Below are 7,813 nucleotides of genomic sequence, written 5' to 3'. Positions count from 1 at the left end.
CCCCACCCCTTCCACCACAACAGACTTACCAGCCAGATGCTGCTCTCCAAGCTGCTGGGCTGCATATTGGCAACTGGATCAGTATCGGCCAATATGGCTTGTTAATGATCAGCCATCAGTATCAGCCCAAAAAATCTTTATCGGTGCACTCCTAAAAAAAGGACAAGTAAAATATTCTAACTTATATCTGAGGAAATACTAGGTTGGAAGAAAGTTTGCCCAGAGCAGCATATGATTCAATAATCCCCATTCAAGTCTGTTTAAATAGTTTTTTCTTATATTTGGGAGGTGGTAGAGGAAGAAAGGAAAAAGATGCTCTCAAGGAAAATGAAGCATTAGTAATTCATGATATTTGTATTTTGTTAACACAGAATTTCATGGCCCTTCTGACATTCAAGTTGCAAAGACTGCTTGGATAGTTCAGTTGGGGAGAATCCTGCCTTAAGCAGGTGGCTGGAGTAGAAGATCTCATGAGGTCCCTTTCCGCGCCAATGGCCTTTGTTTCTATTCCTATGCCATCTTTAATTATGGCAAAAAACAGAGGCAAACTTGTGTGTGAAATATGCTACAGTAAAAACAGAATAAATTTGGCTCAACAGAAAATTAAAAATGCGTACAAAAGTTTTTTGTGAAAAACAGCAGTTTAACACCAAAAATAGAGCTGTAAGAGTTAAACACTTTAAAGGACAGTTATAGAAACTTTTAGTTCATGTTTTAAAAAGATGTAGCATAAAATGCATAATAAATTGTAGTTAGTTGGGGGACTATAATCTCAAATCTACAATTTTAAAAATGTACTCTATTAGACTGTCTCTAGAAAATTCTGTCTGTATATTATTTTGTTCCTAACTCTACACCTCCTGAATGTGCACAGAGGATATCCTTGTGGGCTGTTTTAGAAGGTGGTTAGAAATGTGTCCTTTTCTATTCGAGCTAATGGAGACTCTCCATGAATTTTAATAATGCATCTTCTGTGGACCACCTAACTAGATGGAATCACCCCTCCAGCCCAACACACATGAGCATACCTGACATTTCATTCAGTAGACAGCCATGGTGTATATGCACATAAGGCAATACCTAGCAGTTTTTAACTCATGATCCAAGCCACCGTGCCCCCAGCAGTTCCAGTATCAGATGATGACAGGCAATTATGCCAGTAACCAGCAAAGGAAAGGCCTGCAAACTGGGCCATGCATTAACAAGTTTACTTAAAACCCACTACCCAGTATAGGAGCAAATTCATTGCCTTTCCTAGTTGCCATTCTTAAGAACATTCTTTGACACTTCCAATAAGAAATGAAGGCAAATACTGAACATTTTACCCTCTCTACATATGCCATTTTTATACTGCCTGTTTCAAGATGTCACTTTTGGCCAAGAACAGGGATGTTTGGCAGCAACATGATGTGTATAAAGGCTGTGGTGGTGATAATCTAATAAATGAGAATAAATGATCGCTAGCCCTTGCTATTAGTTTTTAAAATTAGAAACAGTATAAAATGTCCTTACAAACAGATGCTGCGGTGGGGTGGGGGTGAAGTGGAGGGTAAGGAAATCGCTCATGAGCAGGCTAGCTAATTTAAAAATAAATGTATAGATTCATAGCTTACAGACATTCCCTATTTATTTTTGTAAAGGGCTAGAGTGACAATACTGCGCTGGCATACATGTGCTCATCTGACAAGCTTGTCCAACTGAAACTGGATAATGAATGAAGCAAAATCATGGTATCTCTCTGCATGATATTTGACACACAGCTGTGTAAAATGTCTGGAGAAACTGCATAAATACAGGTCCACAAAATAAACTAGCACAGGATCAGGAGTGACAGCCATCGCTGCAGTTGTGAGCCTATATGCATTCTGATCCTAACTCAGTTTTTGATGGCTCAAAAAAAGTTCATTTTTCAGGCAAAAATTGTCCTGGCACTGACTTTTCCAAAGGCAATCTGTATGAAAATATAAGCAAAAATAAAGCTTTCAGACTTTCTGGAGTCAAGTGTGTGGGGAGGGGCAGGAAGGAAACTAAAGGATCTCCCCTTCCCATGACACATGCTATGATTTTTATATATATAAGAAAAGCAAAGTTAGCACCAAAAGATATGTCTGTGCATGTGTGCACAGGCTCCTTTTACCTTAGGTCCTGATATGGCCCCCCATTACTGCAGCATCTGAGCATCTTGCAAACTTGGAAATTATTTTCACAACACCTCGGTGAAGGACAAAAGTGCCACTACTCCTGTTTTACAGATGGGAAACCGCTGATATATCTGCACTGCAGTTACAGCCTTCAGCTCAGCATGGGTTAACGACCCGAGTATCTACCTAGCTTCTCAGGCAGGTTTTGCAGCCTGAGCTGAGCTCGCACCACTGCAGCTAGACTGCTACTGATACCTAAGCTAGCTCAAGTATGTCTACCTACACTGAGGTCACAGCTGTGACTTCAGCATAGATATCTTGAGAGAGACTGAGCACACAGGAGTGACTTAATCAAGGGCACAGAAGAAATCTGGGGGAGGAGAATCACGTTGGCCAGCTACAATGGCCAGCTCAGTTTTTGTAGTATACAGCACAGTGAAGAGGCATAGTCAACAAGACAGCCCCCCCACACCTTTCTTCTTGCACAATGTTATCACTCCAGTAGCTGACAATCTTTAATCTTAACTAGAAAGGGGAAATCCTGTTCCTTTTTGGAAGGAATCAAAGGATTTTTTGTGCAACCAAAAGGAACACAAATGCTTTTAGAAAAAAAAAAAATCACAGAAAAACCTACAGCTGTTATTGGATGAACTTACAAAGTCAAAGGAAGAAAGGAGATCAAGTTGGGACTGGGGGGCAGGGAGTCAGCTGTGGAAAGCGTTATAACATAAGAACAGAGATCTAGGGACCAGGGGAGACTAAAAATACTGTGACAGACTAAAGCCTGATTGACTTATATGGTGAAACAAGCAATGCATGTCTGTACCAAAGAAAAGGGAGTTCCCAAACAATGTTTTGCTCGCTGCCCGTGCTGTGCAAAAATCACATAGAACATAGGCTAAATGCAGACATTCGGGGAGGGTTGGGGGGGGTTAGATTGTATTAAAAATACTAAAAACGGCCACCCGATCTAAGGTAAATTGAGATGGGGAGGTTAGTGGGAGGGCTGTGGGGGACAGGGGCCAAGCAAGATCCGCAGGTGGATGGAAGGGGCCAGCAGCATCCATGGGGGGATGGGAGGGCAGGTGGCAACTTTGGGATGGATGAGGGGGCAGGCATGATCTGTGGGAGGGATGGGGGGATTTGGAGGGGCGTTGGAGGGGAAAGTGGCAACTGCAGGAGGGAGAGGGGAGCAGGTGGGATCTGCAGGGACAAGGGGGAGGGGCAGGTGGCATCTGTGGGGGTGATCGGGGGGGTGATCAGGTCTGCGTGGGGTTGCTAGGGTCCAGGAGGGTTTGGTGGGATCAGGGAGGCTCATGGGGTCCTTGGGAGGTTTGGGGAGACCAGAGGCTATTTTAAACCCCACCTCCCAGAGAATCTACCCCCATCCCTCCCACCCCTTCCCCCACCAATACTCATTTGCTTGGCTCCCAGCAGTGGTGAACACTTCTAAAACTGGTGGCACTCAGAGAGACGTCTGGGATGTGGGGTTGGTGGGGGGGCTGGAAGGGTTGGGCAAGAGGTCAAGGACTAAAATAGCCTGGTGATTGGGGTGTGGGAGGGGGGTCACAAAAGCACAAACCTAGCGCTGGGGCTGGCTGCTGGGCCTTCCCAGCCCTGGGGCTATGCAGGTAACTGTACAGAAGTTCAATTCACTGGTCTAACCTAGTTCAATTAAGTTTGAGTACACATCGATCCAGGTCTATCTCAGACCGGGTTAAGCCATTTTTAGACCGGTCTGTTTGCATGGAACTTCTTTACTGCTATGGGTTTAGACTGATTTCCAATCACTGAGACCAGGCATAATTGTAAGGTCCGTACTGGAGAAACTAAGTTAGATCAAATAGCCATTTTGAACCCCTTCTAACCTTTTCCTAACCCCCCTAAATGTCTGCACTTAGCCTTAGGACTGGTGCAATTTCAGAAAACAGGCAGAAAGCTACTGATCTCATACTGGCCCCATCAGCCCTGATGCAATGTCAATAAAAGGGAGGGATGATTTGATATTTGCAGGAAGAATGTACATACAACATAAGCTGGCAAACTTTTAGTGAATTTTGCTGGCCTCTTTCTCTGCCAAAGCCTGAACATATAACACAATGTAAGGCAAAGATCTTAAATAGGAGTAACAAAAATATATGATTTATGAAGAGAAGTTAAAATGCTACGGCATCTTCTCGTTAGTGTAAATTTCCCTTCCTGCAAGCAAAGTTTTAGGATTCTCTCTCAAAACAATAAGTTTTCCATAATAGAAGTGAGGAGACAAAGAATTTGTGTAGAATGTATTTAATTTTGGGACTGAATTGAGGGATGTCCGTACCTGTGTGCACAGGCAAATCCGGTAGAGTAATAGGAACTAATAAAAACTCTTCCAATTCTGAAATGAGAATATTACACTGATTTTAAGGATAAGACTTAAAGACAAAGGATAACATTTTCCAAAGCACCTAAATGACTTAAAGCCTAAATTCTATTTTGAAAAGTACCTAACTCAAGCAATTTTGAAACAAAATGTCCCTTAATCCTTCTTTAAGAATACTTCCTGCTGGTGCTCATTACACACCATAATCTTACGCTGATACTGTCCGATTCCATGACTAAGTGCGCACAACTGCAGACACAAGACCAGCATCAGAAATGTTTGGACTTGCATTGCACTGCACAGTCTTTCAAGGGTTCAAGGGAATCATTATTGCCGATGTAACAAATGTGAGTGTTGAACATTTCATTTTTATCAGCTCAAAGCTTGTCGCAGCCCTGCTCCCCCCCTTAACCCAAACACTTACTGTTCTGGAGAAAACCATTCCTGTTCCTCTAAATGACAGTCCGGCTTGAGCTCTAGAGCTGCTTTTTCCTTTGCTTTCCTCGCTCGTCTAGCCAAAGGTCTCCTTAAAACAACTATTCTTACAGATATAAATACAAGGAAAAACAGGCTTTCAGCCAGTCTAAAGCTACAGAATCAGATTTCTTGGGCTATTAGAAAGTCAACTTCATTAAGAAACTTCAAACCCAAAGGTCATCTTTTTAATTTAAATTTGTCCTGGATAAGCATCTGTTTCTAAATTTATTTTTTTTTAAATAACAACATTAGAAAAATAAGATATGTGATATGATCAAAAGGCTGGAGATGGATCTAAGGCTGTGGCCATTTGGTTCTTTGGGGAAAATGGAAAAAGCACGCCTGAAACATTATAATGAGCAACAAAATAGTCCTATTAATGTCAGACTGGACAAACAGCAACACAGATAAAATAGCTTATTTGAACATTTTACAATCAGTTGAGCATATGAACAGCATAAGTATTTTATGAGATCCACACAAAACCAGAGATGATGAAGAGGAGAAAGATTTGCTATAATCAGATCTAGCATAATCAGATCTAGCATAAGGAACTGTAAATGATAAAGAAAGGAGATGTCTAAGTACCTAAGCTTGAATGATGTCAGATATATGCTTGAGGCAAAATGTCACTGGGTGCAGTTTTATTGGAGTAAACCCTTCTAAGGCATAGGGCTAAACATATACCATACATCATGTATAGAGAACATCAACATGTATTTGCATACTGCATATATTGCAGCATATATTGTAAGGATATTGCCTTCCCCATATAAATGTGGGTTTGAAGAACACATTGAAACAATACAGTATAGCAAAATTCAGGCAGCCTAACTGCTAGCTAGCCTAACAGTATTTAATTAAACACATTAGAAATCCTTAAGTATACCGATAGGTAGATTTCATCCAGGCATTCCTGTTAACCCTACTGGGGTAATTTAGGCTTTTCCAGCTACACATTTCTAACAGGAAGGCTGTAAATCTGTCTATGAAATCTATGAAATCTGTTACATCAGGTCAAAATTGATGCACCTTTTCCCCCATGTTTTTTGGGTGACCTGCCAAGCTTTATGAGAGCTGTTTTTCACTGTACAAATGGGACAAACAAACAAAATGTTTTCTTTTGGCTTAACATGATGCCCTAAAAAGGAATTTCTTGGGGCACATACAGAATTATTGTTATAGGCCTACATGGATCTAACTAATCCATTTTCACAATTTTCACTTAACTTTTTTTTATTTGGATAACTTCAGTGAAAGACTTCTTTGTTAAACTAAGCCAGTAGAAATCCAATCAAGAGATTCTGTAAAGCTGAACTTACAAACAGCTGTGCAGAAAGATAAGAATTAGAAATATTTGAGGGGCAAGGAAATAACTTCATTATCAAGCAAGGTCTCCATTTGTAAACCGCTGATTTAGTCTTGTAAATAGAGTAAACAGTTGTAAAGCTCCTGTAAAATCCAAGACAAGGCAAGCAGACTTGAGCTGCTTTGCTACAATCAGATGGTAAAAAACAAAAGAAAAGAAAACAAAAACTCTACACGTGATAACAGAACAGAAGATCTAAGAGATTATCTAGGATTTAATTTTTCCAAATATATGCTGGCAGGAGAAGTTTTGGAATGTATTTTTCTTAATAAACCAGAGCACTGATGCGATAGTGTTTTCTCAGAGTTAAAAATTATGAGTTCAGTTTTTTCACATCCTACTCTAAGTGGTTTAGGAAAGCACACGCTTGTATGCCAAGTATTCTGAAATCCCCCCGTTTTCTCAAATACTTCAAAGGAGAATGGAGATTTTTTATTTTTTCTTTAGATTAGGAAATAGATAAGGATACAAAAATGTTCAATGGAACCAAAACAACCATAGAAGTCTAGCTTGGTCTAGACTTCTACCTAACCTAACCTAGAAGTCCAGCTTGGTTTTACGATTAAGCTGGCATTGCCTTGTAAGGCATTACAAAAAAAAAAGCATTCGATCTCTCTCTCTCTCTCTATTATACTCTAAAAGGGAAATTTAAAATCTAATCACTATGATTTTGTCATTTGTTTTCAGATGTTAATACCTCTGTAGTTGGAGGGAGGTTGTATCCTGCTACATTCTAGTTAGTGCATCAGTGTGCCGAGTTAATCAAATTTGTGAGAATCTAGAGGCAGGGATTTCTTAGGGTGATATCTAGAGGTGCACCGATACATCGGTCCCATACTGAATCAGCATTGATACAGGGAAAATTGAGAGTATGGCAATCGGCTTTTTTTTGCCTCATGTGGCTGATTAATGCCCTGTGCATGAGCACAGTCGCAGCATGTACACGGCATGGAGCACAGCCTGGTGGCTTGGAGACCAGCATCTGGTTGGTAAGTCTGGTGTGGGGGAAGGGATGGGGGGGCAGATCAAGGCCCCACTGGTGAGGGAGGGACTGGGGTTGGGGCAGGGAAGCGGGACGGAGCTGCAAGTGACTCATCTGGGGGGTGCAGGAAGGGGGCAACTCCTGCCACGGCATGCACCCTAGGAGAGCATGGAGGGCGTGTCCCCAGATCTGTGCAGGCCAGGGTGGGCTGCCACGGCAGGTTGGCACTGGGCCCTTCCCAGTGCAGCGGGGGCTAGGCTGGACTGTGTTCAGGGCAAGCGGTGGCAATGGTGCTGGGAGCAAGGCTATAGGAGGGCCTCTTCTCACCACTGCTGCTGCCTGCCTCAAATACAGCCCGTCCCCTGCCGGGAAGAGCCCGGTGCTGCCCCAGCCCACAGCAGCAGCCCACTCTGCCCTGCATGCAGATCTGGAGGCATACGCCTTCCATGCCCTCCAGGGTGTGAACAGTAGCAGGAATCGCC

General features: G+C 42.2%; 1 protein-coding gene and 1 long non-coding RNA gene across 3 annotated transcripts in view; one reads left to right on the top strand and one right to left on the bottom strand.

The window, feature by feature from the left end:
* KLHL29 (kelch like family member 29) overlaps positions 1 to 7,813 on the bottom strand; it is a 668,905-nt gene that overhangs the window by 490,843 nt on the left and 170,249 nt on the right. The window lies entirely within an intron of this gene.
* LOC109300198 overlaps positions 7,074 to 7,813 on the top strand; it is a 10,004-nt gene continuing 9,264 nt past the window's right edge. For both annotated transcript variants that reach the window (XR_002098158.1, XR_002098157.1), the window contains exon 1: positions 7,074 to 7,218. This is a non-coding gene — a long non-coding RNA (uncharacterized LOC109300198). The remainder of the gene's footprint in view (positions 7,219 to 7,813) is intronic.

The sequence above is a fragment of the Gavialis gangeticus genome, unplaced genomic scaffold (assembly GCF_001723915.1).
Source record: "Gavialis gangeticus isolate Ggan-Ray unplaced genomic scaffold, GavGan_comp1, whole genome shotgun sequence".
NCBI lineage: Eukaryota > Metazoa > Chordata > Crocodylia > Gavialidae > Gavialis > Gavialis gangeticus.
The sequence above is the reverse complement of the archived record's forward strand: the minus strand, read 5'-3'. Positions and strand labels throughout refer to the sequence as shown.